Raw genomic sequence first — 13,987 nt, 5'->3', positions numbered from 1 at the left:
TTAGAGTCGGGGATAGGGTGTTATTAAAGGTCTCTCCCTGGAAAGGGGTGATTCATTTTGGGAAACAGGGAAAACTAAACCCTCGATACATTGGACCCTTCGAGATTCTTGCCCGAATCGGTCCAGTGGCTTATAGACTGCAGCTACCCGCTGAGCTCAGCAGTGTACACCCCGTGTTCCATGTTTCCAATTTAAAGAAGTGCTTATCCGACGAGAGTCTCGTCATTCCATTAGAAGAAATCAAAATCAACGAGAATCTCCTGTTCATCGAGGAACCAGTTGAAATCATGGACAGGGAGGTCAAGCGTACTAAGCAAAGTCGCATTCCGATTGTGAAAGTTCGATGGAACGCGAGACGCGGACCAGAATTCACATGGGAACGTGAAGACCAAATGAAGCAGAAGTACCCTCACCTATTCTCGCATTCTCAAATCTATCTTTCAAAAGAATTTCGGGACGAAATTCCCTCTAACGGGGGGATGATGTCACAACTAGGAATTTTGATGCTTTGTAACAACAACAATGATAACATTGTGAACCAAAAATGGGAAAGCATGTAAGATGCTTATTCAATAACAAAAAAACTTCCATCAAACACTTTATACAAGCACTGCAAATAGTCAACAAAGAATTGGAAACCCTAGAAATCCCGGTTTAAGTCCATTTTGGATGAGGATTTTCTTATTGGGCCTAATGGACCAATAAGCTTCTAATTTGACTATTTTGGGCTTAGAACTCCTATATGGACTCTAATTGGACTCACTTTCATTTATTTTAACAATTTGGGCCATAATGGGCCTAGAATGAAATAAAATACCCTAATGGGCCATAACAAATCTAATGAAGTTAAAAAGGCCTTAAGACTCATACTTTGATGTAAATTGGGCCCATATCTTGGACTTAAGCACTCAAGCCCCAAACTCTCTCCTCTCTTCTCTATCTCTCGGTCCAAGTTTAAAAAAAAAGAAAAAAAAAAGAAGAATTAGAGGATTAAGGAGGATTAGCCACCTCCTCAATACCTATGGGATATCCAAGCAACTTCACATGTTTCCATGCACATCCTTTCATCCCTCTCTCTCTTTTCTTCTACTACTCTCGGCCGAGAGTATCACACACACACACAATTATTTCACTTAAACACTCTCAAGAACACACTACAACTCCTTCACTTCTCCTTTAAAAATTTCGAGATTAGGAGCTTTCAAGTAGGATTTTCCCTAAGAGTCATCATCTAAGGTAAGTTGATGCTTGAATCCATGATCTAACTACTTCATTTCATCAAAAATCTTCTCTTAATCTATTCAAACTCGTGATCTTACCTCTTAGAACACATCTAAGCCAAAGATCCTCCAAGAAGCTTGCTAGGCCGAGAATAGCATCAAACTTCTTCCATTCTTCTTCAAAACCGAACCCACAAACTCAAGGTGAGTTCATACCCCTCTCTTTTCGGTTTTCACAAGTTTTATAGGGGGAATACAAGTAAAATGTGTAGATCTATGTGTATGTGTATGCTATGTATGATTTTATGCATGTATGTGTGATTTTATGTGCTTATGTGTTGAATATGTAAACAAAAAGAGAAGAAAACTCGAGATCTATGGCCTGAGTAAGAAAAAAACATGAACAAAGTTATATTACACTAAACAAGCCAAGAAAATTACCCTCCAAGATTATGATAAACATATTGTAACATAAAACCAATTTTTGGGCTTAAATTGTCAAATAAACAAAAGTTGAGTTAAAAATTGCCATTCACGGTTTTCTCAAGGGTTAAAAGAGTCAAATCAGTTAAAATAAATGTTTTTATGAATATTATGCTCTTCAAAGGACCTGAAATGTAAATATTAGCTTAATGGGCTAATTTTTGGGCTTTTCGGCCCATTAAGCCCAAAGTTGCGAAAATCATGACTTTTAAAATGTTGAAATGGTAAATTCTTCAAAACAGGGGATAAAAAGTTAAACAAAACTATTTCAAGGGTTAAAAATGCTTTTCTTTTCCAAAAAGGATCAAAAATGTAAAGTTTTTGGATTTTGGGCCAAAATTGTAAAATTGCAAAAGTTTGGGCTTTAACTGAAAAACGCTTTTCTGGAAGGGCTGAAACAGCCAAAGAATAAGTTTTGAGCTAAAAATATCACTTGAACAAGTCTATGGGTCAAATGTGTCAAGAAAATGATTTAAGGGCTAAAATGTCTCTTTTTTTTATATAAAGGACTAAAATTGTCATTTTTATTAAAGAATGGAGGAAAAGGTCAAACCAATATTTTGAATCAATTCTTTTACTATTAAGATGTTTGAGTAAAAAAAAAATAAGAAACTACAACTCATGAAGGTGAATATATATGTATAATTCCAAAAATCGTTAAAAACGACCGAACGGACCCGTGCCGATCCGAAATTATAAATCGTTCAATCAAACCTTCCAACAATTATGCAATTCCTAAAACAAGTAAACATTCAAAACTTTGGGCTTGAAAGTTCCAATCATGCTAGTTGGACCTTTGTGATCCATTAACATGATCTTTGGGCCCAAGGGATAATGGTAACCAATGTTATTGGGCCTTCTATGACCCAATTCCATATTTAAGGGACCTTCAATGGCTTTTAAGTGCCATTGGGACTTAGTGGCCCATTAGCATTGCTAGTAAGGTCCAAGTAATCAAATGCGAAATGGGCCATCGTGTCCTTCGTATACCCAACAACCTAAAATAACTCACGGAAGTAGCAGGACTTTGTATTCCTCTTCTCCTCGTTTGCTAGGCTTATGTGTAATCAAAGTAAACAAATTCAGGTCGTTAATCAATAGTAATCAAGGTGGTTTGGATTAAGTGAGTAATAACGGATGACACCTCTATGGGTCGTTCGTAGTTGGTAGTTATAACCAGTCATTACCATGCATGGTTATAACGACTCACAAAAATTGATAATATCCAACACTACCCGAGTAATCAAGGAAGAGTAATCAAAAATCATTCGTTGTGGCGGTGTAGCAATTCGTAAACAAGTATATTTCGCGTTATCGGAAAACATCGGGTTTTTCGAGGAAATCAACACCACTCGCTTGTAATTTCTATAACTATAATACAAAACTCCCTTTTATATACACGTTTTGAAAATCATTCATGCATCAACTTATGGATCTTCACACTTTGATAAACTATTGTCTTTTCAGAAAATATCGGATTTTCTGGGTTTTACAAACTACACAAATCATTTTTATCACAACCTTGCTTATGAACTCACCAACGTTTCATATGTTGACGTTTTTTCAAAATAATTTGTATTCTCAGGTAACAGGTAAGCTGCAGGGTAATATCAAGTATGTTAGGAAGCTATGTTTTGAAAACTCTTAAACAACTTATGTTATGGATGTGTAATATTTAAAACAATATACTGGATGTGAACAATATCAGTTGTAATGTATTGATGCATGGTGATGTTTATGTTATGATTCATTTATATCCATTGTGATGATATTCAATTTAAGTCACGCGAGCCCTCGGACGTTTCCGCCGTCTGGTTCGGGGGTGTGACACATACTAATATGACGGAGTGCCTGTTATGACGTTCTTCAGGCGTCGGTTTTGTTTAAGACATTTGTCACCCTAGACTGGCCGGTCTAGCTGTAGCGAACAACGAAGGTGCGGGGTGTCAACCCCGTATAGATCTATACATAAATTCCCGTTCCCCCTCCAGGAGACTCTGGTTATAACTCTTACAGGACTTTAGGCGTACACTATTATATGGAAATATATGTACTGTGAAGATTTGTCTGACTAGAATACCAACAGTTTTCTGAGCAAATCATTGAAATCCATTATTTACTAATAAATAATATTAGTTGTATTTATAACTAGATAATTCGTGTCGTTCATTTAGTTTGTTGAAATCATTCCACTTTGAATATTTATCAAATTGACCCAATATAATCGTAGCCGGAAAACAACCCTTTTTCCATTATAAAATACTAAGTGCGGCTCAATTTGTTGGAAAATGTCAAGTTATGATTTGTATACAACTTTGACTTGTGTGGGTTTATGACAACAACTTTATGACACGCAAATATTTCTGTCATAAAGGCTCTATCGTACATTTTCTTGACACAAATATTTATATTAAATATTCATAAAATGCTCCCTAATAGTTTGCAAGAAGTCATTGATAGGGCATAAAGTTACAAACTTTGAAGATTCTAGAAATAGTGACAACTTATAAGGTCTATTTTAGCAACTTTTTATTTCTAAATATAGAGATATGGAATAAGGGGGGTATATTGGACACACCCAAAAACCTTGAGAGGCTCTTTTTGTATACAAAGTATTCTTTATGTGGTGATTTTTAAACATTTTTCTGATTTCCATGAAATCTGTGAAGTTTCACGTTCATGAAGATCAAAATAAAATAATAATATTTCAACTCACACACTAAACATACAAATACATGCAATTATCCAAGGATTTAAACAAGATTTCACTTGTATTCTCCTCCAAAAACAATAAAAACTTAGAAAAAGGTGGGGTATGAAGCTCACATTGATTAGTTTGCTGGGTGATTTGGAGAAATGATAAGGAGTTTCCAAGTTCCAACACTTGCAAGGTTCTTGAACTCTAGAATATCCTAAGAATAATTCTATGTGTAAATATAAGGAAGTCTTAGAACTAATATGAAGAATCACTAAGGAAGATGAGATACTTACAACAACCTGGGAATCTTCCTTGAAGGAGTGGGATTTGAAGCTTGAATGAGTTGAGAGCTCTCTTAGGAGTTGTTGGATGTGAGGAATGAAGAGTGGGATATGGGAAGGAAAAGTGGAGTTCACGTACTAAGAAGGAGGGGATAAGGAGTGACTTGACCTTTGCTTGGAGGGCTGGTGTACAAGGTTTAGTTCTCTTTGGATAATACATGTTTTACTGAGATTTGCATGGGAAAATGAAGGATTTACATCACATCACAAAGTCAAACCCCTTATCTTCTTAGAATCCTTAAAAAAATATTGGCTTTTATTTTATATAGATATATTTAAAATAATTAATTTTGGAATAAAATAGGGGTTTAAGGGGCCTAAGATATGAAAAATATGAGTTTGGTGTGATTTCCGACGTCAAAATGCCTTAAAATGGTGAAAAAGTCTGAAAATGACAAAAATCCGGAGTGGAGGGTTGTTCCTGCGAGGGTCTGAAGTGCTTAGGAGGAGTTTCGGAGCCATTCATCACATTCCGGAGTGTATTCTCAGATTCCGAAGTCATCTGCTTAATTCCGGAGAGAAGCCAGCAGTCCGGACCGAGGGTTCCGAAGTCGGCTGAAATTTCCGAAGCGAGGGCTAGCCTTCCGGATGAGAGGCTTATTCCGAAGTCAACCTTCCGGGCTTGCGAGGTTGTCCGAAGCAACATGGGCATTCCGGATCCATCAGAAGCTCCGAAATAGGGAAGGGTTCCAGACCAAGAGGTTCAGGACCAAGAGGGTTCCGGACGAGAGGTTCAGGGCCAAGAGGGTTCCGGACGAGAGGTTCAGGACCAAGAGGGTTCCGGACGAGAGGTTCCGGACCAAGAGGGTCCTTTTGGGTTTTCTCCTCCGGTTTTGGGCTGTTTTCGACTGAGGGAGGTACATAGAGAGATTTGGGAGAGATTCCACATACGTGGAGAGATTTGGGAGAGACTTCACATACTTGGAGAGATTTGGGAGAGACTTCACATACTTGAAGAGATTTGGGAGAGACTTGGGAGAGAGAGATACAGTGGGAGAGATTGAGAGAGACATTGCCGGGAGCCTTTATTAATGTTTTTCTTCGTAGTTCAAAGACCGTAGACTTAGTTACATCCCATTTTGAGTGCTATACGCCCCCGAAGGGCACTCAATAGTATTTTATAGAGTTGTTACTTCCCTCAATCAGATTAGGGTTTTAAATTTTGAACATTTGAAACTTTCAAGTGTTACTTTGCATTAGGATTTATAGTTATACATTAGTAAACATAAAGAAATTCCTAACATATAAACACTAGTTGAGTTGACCAGATTGACTTGTTGACCTTGACTTGACCAGAAGCTTGCCGGTTGTCACAAAACCCTAGAGCTTAAGTTGTTTAAATAGGGTGCAAAGTCTCGATTTTAGGGTTTCCTAAACCCACTCCAACTCGTCGAGTTGGTCCCCTCCAACTCGTCGAGTTGGTCTTCCAAAAACACGCAGTCCTGATTTCCAACACGTCGAGTTCTTCCCCATCGACTCGACGAGTTGGCTTTCTAATTAAATATTTTTCTTTCCTTAATCGGCCTTCTAGATTTCGGGTGTTACAGGTACGCTGGGTGTAAGGTTCATTAATGGAAAACGTCGCTGTTTTGGAGTACGATGGGAGTAAACTAGTGTACACTGGGCGTACTTGGTCTGGACGAAAACTATAATCTTGGTGGTTTTGACCATAATATATTGATCCTTAAGCCCTATCTCCCCACCCCATTTCCAGCCTCCATCAATTGAGACGTTTTCTTGCAAACCCTAGCCCCCTTTAGTGCATTTTGAGACCTTGGAGTGTGCTTTTGTGTGTTCCAAAGGAAGAAGAAGGTGGTGGTGAAGCTTGGAAGCTAGAAGCAAGCTTGGATTTGGAAGTCTTGCATCATTCTCCATCTCCAGAAGGTAAAAAGTTCCTACCTTGATGGTTAAATTGTTTGATCTAGCTTGCATGATGATATTATGAGTTTTTGTCCCCAAGTTATGACTTTCTTGTGCATGGCATGCTATAGACCATTTGGGATGTCCTTTTGGATGTTTTTCCATGTCTTGAGTCATAAAAATATGATCTTGGCCCCTGAGATTCTTTCATGCAAGTCATTAAGAGCTTTAGTGGTTAAGAAGAGTTAGGGTTTTGTTGTTGGGTTTGTTCTAGGCATGTAAAACCATAAAATTGGAAACTTTATGGTTTGGGATATGTTTTAATACTAGAACTGAGACTTGGAAGAAATAACTTAAGTGATTAAGCCCTTAAAAGTTGGAGTTTTAAGCCATCGTGTACGCTAGGCGTACCTGGACATACACTGAGCGTACACCGTTAGAAGCCCGACCAGGATCAAGAGTACGCAGGGCGTACGAGCCGAGTACGCTAGGCGTACGAGCCGAGTACGCTGGGAGTACTCGGTCTGTGTTGACTTCTGACCGTAGACTTTTTGGCCATTGACCGTGACTTTTGACCAAGTTTGACTTTGGGTCTTTTGGGAGTATTATAGACTAACATTACGAATCGGGTCTCAGTTTATTGTTTAGGCGGACAGTAGAGCCGGTGTGTGTGTGTTACAGAGTTCTATGCAGTTAATCCTTGATCGTGAGGTGAGTTCTCTCACTATGTCAATAGGTCTAAGGCACCAAGGCCGACCATTTATTGATTTTATGTATCCAAGGATGTAGGATTGCTATGATAGTCATATGTGTGCTTTGTTTGTGTATATGTCGACATCTGGGTGGTTGGGTTGAGACTGGAGGTCAACAAACCCGGTATGGTAAGGTTGAGCCCACATGCCAACAAACCTGGATGGTTGGGTTGAGGCCACGTGCCAACAAACCCTGGATGGTTGGGTTGAGGTGTTACTTCTTCGTGCTGTAAACCAACAAAATCGATATGGTTGGGTTGAGGTCAAGGACCAACAAACCCTGTATGCATGTTATGTATCATATATGTATTATTATTGTGGCGTGTGGTATTTTGGGAAGCTCACTAAGTTATGGCTTACAGTTTGGATTTCAATGTTTCAGGTACTTCTAAATGAGCGGGGAAAGGCGAAAGCATGATTGTACACATCATGTTGGGGTGCAAAGTTCTTCATGTATGACTTTGTAATGGTTTGACTCTTGTAGACCCACTTGGCATGTGGTGCATTAGCCTTTAGACCCATGTGTTAGTGAGAGTGAGAGAGAGACATGTAAACACCTCTATAAATAGTGGGTTCATACCACTTGTAGAGGTGTGCTTGAGAGGTGTAAAAGTGAGTGTGTAAGTGTGTGTTATTTATTTAGATGTAGATCTATGTCCCTTTTTGTAACACCATACATATTCAATACATCTCTTGAACACCCAAATCACCATGTTCATTGTGCAAACTTTAATTCTGCATGCCAAACTATGTTCTTATGTCGCTACAATTGGTATCAGAGCGGGTCTTCAAGATCAAGGTGATTTTTGAAGAACGATTCTTGGTTTGGCAATTTTTGTCGCAATTTGAGCAATTTTGGTGAGTATCTCTCTTAATCTCATTGAATCGTGCGTTGCGTTCTTGATTTTTGATCGTTTGATTCGTTGGATCAAATTTTTTTTTTGAAAAACCCATTTGTTGTGATCCAATAAAATTTTTCGTTGATCAAGCTCGATCCAATCATATTTGTTGTTTGATTCGATTCTCGAATTTTTGAAATTGCTCACTTGAATCCAAATTTTAATTCTAAATGAGTTTGATTCTTCGATCCTTTGTTTATCAAAATTTAGAACCAAACAAAATAAGCCCAATATCGTTTACTGTTCATGTCCAAATCTTGAGCCCAATCTCACTGTTCATTGATAAATCATTTGGGGCCCAATCGTTCAATTAAAAGATCCGATCTATGTGAGTTAATCCGAAAGAAATACGATTCTCAGTCGACTTTATCACACGCTTTACTGAGTTGTACAATCGGATCATCATCATTTTGATCTTTAGTTCTGATTTCACTTCATTGTTCCTAATAATCAATGATAAATTGAAATCGAGTTTTGATGGTGTTGAATTCGTGTTCTATGTATGACTTTCAATCTTGACTACTCTTACTTTGAATCGATGGTTGAATCTGTTCTTGGCTGGTCAAATGATGTTCTTGAAGATGGATGAAGAGTCAAACAAGATAAGTCAAAGTTTGATTCTTATGATTCCAGGATTTGAAATCAATCAGGTTTTGAATGTCGAGATGTGATTGATAATTTTGACATATGAATCGAAATTGATCGCATTCTTGAGGTCACGTATTTGACTAATCGTTCGATGTGCTAACTGCCATTTCAAAGTGTGAACCACTTGATTTCGTTTTTGGGTTTTGAAGACGGTGATGGAATCAATTTCAAATCGGTGTTAGTTTCGTTTTACTCTTTGAGTGTCCAAATCAGTTTGTTTTGGGTTGATTCCTGGAAATCGACTGTTTAGGAATCGAATTTGATTTTGGAATCAATGAATTGATTTTTGATTTTGAGTTCATTGCTGAGATGTTGATTAAAAGACGAAATCTGCTTAATTTTGAGTCGCGAAGTCGATATTGGAAGTCGGTTGAACAAAGACTGTGAAATTGTTTTGGGAGGTCGATCGGTGAAGAATCTGTTTACGAGTGATTGTCGATGGTTTTAGATCGATTTGGGTAAAGATTCGAAGATTTGGGAGTCGATGATTTTGGAAGAACAGTAAGAACGAGTGTTTTATGTTCTTGGAATCGACTGGGATATTTTGGGGATAAAGAACGAAAGATGTGAAATTGATTTGGGTTTGCTTTCGAAGGGTTGTACTTGAGTTTACAGACGAAGGCTATGATCTCGTTTGGTTATGTCGATTTTGAAGAGTTGATGTGACTTACTGATTTGGAATCGACGAACGAACAGATGATGATTTTGATAGTTGAATGTACGAAGAATGAAGAACTGGGTTAACATACGAAGGGTGCTCTGATTGAACGAAGAGTTACTGTTCATGAATAAGTCTTCGTATGCTTCGTGTTTGTTAGATTGAATGTACGAAGTGAGTAAAGTCGATTCACAGGTTGGATGAATGGCTAAGAAGTTACTGTTCATTACTGTTCATTGGATAGGCTTCGAATGCTTCGAATTCGTGTGTTTGGGGAAGATGATTTTCATACGAAGGGGAGAGAGAAGGAAAATTTTCGTATGTTTGGCAAAATTTCGTATGTTTGGAAGCAAAACCAAAATTTTCGAATATAGTCCCTCAAATTTCGAATGGTTGTCAATTGGAAAAAGGCTTCGTATGATCGAGCAAAAGTCTTCATATGTTTTGATCAAAAAGCAGAATTTTCGAATTCAGCCCCTGAAATTTCGAATGTTTGGCAAACTCAACAATTAATTGAAGTTTCGAATATTTGACACTTTTCACCCAAATTCGAAAATTTTCTGAAATTTTGAATTTTTGGGACAACTCTTCGTATGTTTGGTGCATAATGGCAGAATTTTCGAAAATAGTCCCTGAGGCTTCGAATGTTTGGCGGTTCATACCCAAATTCGAAAAAGGACTGTTTTTGCTGAAAATTGAAGAAAATGCATTTCAAGCCCCTGCAGTTTGTGCAAATTGATGCTTTCTACCCAGCTTTGGAAAAGGGGGAGAGTTTTGTATATTTTGCTGTTTTGGGCGCACCGGGTCACTGCAGAATTTTGAAATTGACAATTTCTACCCATTTTTGAGAAATTTTGTCAAAGGCGATCCGTGAACGAAGCTAAAAATTGAATATTTTTTGGGTTTTCCAGATTGAAGCACAAAGTTTATGCCACATGTTAAGGGGGAGTTTTGACACGAAAAATTCCGAATAGAGCACGTTCTCTTTCCTTGAAGGTTTTATAATCAATTTTCGATTATAAAAAGGGGGAGAAATTTATATGGAAATTCGAACTTGAATTTTTCATATTACGCGGATTTGAAGACCGAAGTGACCTTGATTTTTGAAGTCTACGAAATGACGCAATTGGATGTTCGAAAATGATGTATTCGAAATGGGTTTGGTTTTATTGAAGATTTTTGGGATGTGTTTTTATGCGCAACTTTTGGGTGATTTTTTGGAGTTAATCATTCGTTGCTGCTCGGATTGTATGGTCTCACATCCTAGAGCCCAAATTGAAGAATCATGGAAGAATTGAAGATTGAAGTTCGTTTCGACATGTGTCACCTTTGAGGCTCGAACCGTGTAGTTGCTCGATTTTGGAAGATTTGAAGTGGGTCATCCATTCCTAACTTTGAGGGGGAGAATGTTGGGGTGCAAAGTTCTTCATGTATGACTTTGTAATGGTTTGACTCTTGTAGACCCACTTGCATGTGGTGCATTAGCCTTTAGACCCATGTGTTAGTGAGAGTGAGAAAGAGACATGTAAACACCTCTATAAATAGTGGGTTCATACCACTTGTAGAGGTGTGCTTGAGAGGTGTAAAAGTGAGTGTGTAAGTGTGTGTTATTTATTTAGATGTAGATCTATGTCCCTTTTTGTAACACCATACATATTCAATACATCTCTTGAACACCCAAATCACCATGTTCATTGTGCAAACTTTAATTCCGCATGCCAAATTATGTTCTTATGTCGCTACACATCATCTAGCTTTTTATGATTGAGAGATACTATGATTTGATATTCTTACTTATATTGGTTTGTAAAACAATGTTTTGGTAATTATTGAACTATGGGGTTATGTTTTAAAAATATTTTTACTCTGATTTTGAGATGTTTCAAATATGTTTTTTATCATGTTATCTTTCCATTAAGTTTGTCAAACAAAACTCTATTAATTTAAACCCATTTCAATTATTGACCATTTAACTAATAATATATATAAATTATATGATGTTATTAAGATTCTAAAAAACTCGTCATGGTGCATCATGGCTCCAATGCTTATACTTGACGTTACGTTTTAACAACATGGCACCTTAAGTCATATATGTATATAAAAATGAATAATAGTAATATATATATATATATATATATATATATATATATATATATATATAGTCTTAAATCACGCCTTACAAACGACATGACTCGTCACGGCTCGTAAAAGCTTGAAGCTTGACATTACCGCTAAATCACACCAAACATTATTTAGAGCCATGAATGTTACCCTTGAAATATTTTATAAAGTGTTTTCATCCAAATTGTTAACTTATAACAATAACACTACACAAAATCAATATATTACAATATATTACAATATACAGAATTAAAATAAATACTAGGAAATCGGAAGTCCATATTTCATTTTTATCTCATGACACATGTGATTATACACAAATTGTTCGCAAGTCAAGTCTTTCTTATTTGAGTAAATTACATCATTCGTCCCTCGTGCACATGCCAGAAAGCATGTTTAGTCCATATTTTCAAAAATTAACTCGGACCGTCCCTCATTCGTTTAAAACTTGCACGTTTCGTCCCTCTGGACATAAAAAGACCATTTTGCCTTTATTTATTTCTTTTTTAATTTTCTTTTTATCTGTTTATTATTTTTAGATTAAAAAAAAGAAAAAAACAATAAATAAACATACATGAACCCACCCCTCCCTGCTCCCCCCTCCTACGTATTCCTCTACCTTTGTCCCCCATTCTCAGCCACTCCCAAAGTCGGCGAAGCCCCATCTTCACCTTCACCCAAATGTGATAAACCAAAATCGGACCAGTCGATCTTCATCCTCCTCCAATCGCTCTATCAAACCCTAGAACTCAAGAAGGAACTGTACATGGAATCATCAACAGCACCACCATCGTCGTTGGAATCATCAACAACACCACAATCACCACCACCATCTCATATCTCCACTCAACCCTAAGTAGCCTCTCGTTTTAACTTTTCTCAATTTGCTGCAAATTAGAAGATCGAAAAGAGAGAAGTAAGTTGCGATTTATCCTTTCCCCAATTGCCTTTCTACTTCTTTGAATTTAATCGATCATCTTTCTCACTCTGTCTCATAGACTAGCAACACCTCCTGCAATCACCACCAGTCATTACTCAAACCTCAAAAAATGAAACCTGAACCTGCAAATGAAACCAAACTAAACCCTAAACTTATAAATCGAAGATGATGGAGATTCAGATCGCAGAAGCGGGTTCAGAAACTGGGGGATAGAGATGGTTGGCTTCGAGGGTAATATAAGGCAGGTGGTAGTTGTTGTTTGGAGTCAATGAACTGATGATGTTCGAATGGTGCAGGTTGTACGAAGGTGGTTCCGACTGTGGTGGGTTTTCCAATTTTGAAGGTATGGTTTAAATTGGGTGTTGGTTGCGGTTTGTGATGATGAAAATGGGTGCAACAAGGGTGTTCCGATGGTGATGTAACCCGACAAAGGAGGAGGTAGGAAGTTGGTGGTGGGTTTTAAGGTGTTATAAGGTATATGTTTGACGAAGAATGGTTGAATTGGGAAGTTGGCGATGGATGTATGGTGTTTGAGAGATGCAGGTGGTGTTCATCCGATGATTTGTTGGGGTGGGGGCATGAAATGGGGCCATATTGTTTTTTCTTTTATTTTAAATTAAAAAATAATAATAATAACATTAAATTAAATGGTAAAGAAATATAAAAGGGCATAATAGTCATTTTAGGTCTCGCAAAGGATGTAGCTCGCAAATTAAAACTAATGAGGGATGTAGCGTGCAACTATTAACCAAACGAGGGACGTTCCGAGTTAATTTTTGAAAATAGGGACTAAACACGCTTTCTGGCATGTGCACGAGGGACGAATGGTGTAATTTACCCTTCTTATTTTCATATAGGGAAAATGACTTTTAAAAAGGTAAAAAAGTTTAAAAAATGTACAAAAATTACCATTATTTTTTAGTGTAAAAAATATCATTTTACCGGTTATTTGTAGATTACCCGGTTAAACTTGATCACCGGCCATTGCATACATGTTCATCATTTTTCTGAACATATATATCATTAATCGTCGTTTTTCATCTCCTTCATTACTATAGAATCAGAACACACTCATCCTTGCTTCTGAAAGTCCCCACCATCACCATAGATCAAACACATACACCATTTATGCGATCAAATACACACATATACACCATTTATGAGATCAAGAAAAAGAGATAATTTAGACCCAAACAATACCCTAGAAATATGTTTTCTTCTTGACAACCATTATGTGCTCCGTTAGCCCCAAAATAATGGGAAGTATGTTCGCTACACACCTGAGCAGGTTGAAGCCCTTCAAAGGATATATCTTGACTGCCCAAAACCCAATTTTATTCGTTATCAACAACTCATTCGTTAAT

The sequence above is a fragment of the Lactuca virosa genome, chromosome 8, assembly GCF_052849685.1.
Source record: "Lactuca virosa cultivar CGN04683 chromosome 8, Lactuca_virosa_CGN04683_v6, whole genome shotgun sequence".
Taxonomy (NCBI): Eukaryota; Viridiplantae; Streptophyta; class Magnoliopsida; order Asterales; family Asteraceae; genus Lactuca; species Lactuca virosa.
This window is presented reverse-complemented; position numbering follows the sequence as displayed.